Below are 964 nucleotides of genomic sequence, written 5' to 3'. Positions count from 1 at the left end.
TGCTACTACAACTACTGCTGTTACTGCTACTACTGCTACTGCTTCTACTGCTACTACTACTACTACTGCTTCTACTACTACTACTGCTACTGCTTCTACTGCTACTACTGCTACTCTGCTTCTACTACTACTACTGCTACTGCTTCTACAGCTACTACTGTTACTGCTGCTTCTACTGCTACTGCTACTACTACTGCTTCTACTGCTACTACTACTACTACTGCTTCTACTGCTACTACAACTACTGCTGTTACTGCTACTACTGCTACTGCTTCTACTGCTGCTACTACTGCTACTACTACTACTGCTACTACTACTACTACTGCTTCTACTGCTACTACTGCCACTACTACTGCTTCTACTACTACTACTGCTTCTACTGCTTCTACTGCTACTACAACTACTGCTGTTACTGCTACTACTGCTACTGCTTCTACTGCTACTACTGCTGCTACTACTGCTTCTACTGCTGCTACTACTGCTACTACTTCTACTACTGCTTCTACTGCTACTACTACTACTACTGCTACTACTGCTACTGCTTCTACAGCTACTACTGTTACTGCTGCTTCTACTGCTACTGCTACTACTACTGCTTCTACTGCTACTACTGCTACTACTACTGCTTCTACTGTTACTGCTACTACAACTACTGCTGTTACTGCTACTACTACTACTGCTACTGCTACTACTGTTACTGCTACTGCTTCTACTACTACTACTACTACTGCTACTACTACTATTGCTTCTACTACTACTACTACTACTGCTACTACTACTACTGCTTCTACTACTACTACTGCTTCTACTGCTTCTACTGCTACTACTACTGCTTCTACTACTACTACTGCTACTACTACTGCTTCTACTGCTACTACAACTACTGCTGTTACTGCTACTACTGCTACTGCTTCTACTGCTACTACTACTGCTTCTACTGCTACTACTACTACTGCTACTGCTT

Source organism: Micropterus dolomieu, linkage group LG10 (genome assembly GCF_021292245.1).
Source record: "Micropterus dolomieu isolate WLL.071019.BEF.003 ecotype Adirondacks linkage group LG10, ASM2129224v1, whole genome shotgun sequence".
Classification (NCBI taxonomy): Eukaryota; Metazoa; Chordata; class Actinopteri; order Centrarchiformes; family Centrarchidae; genus Micropterus; species Micropterus dolomieu.
This window is presented reverse-complemented; position numbering follows the sequence as displayed.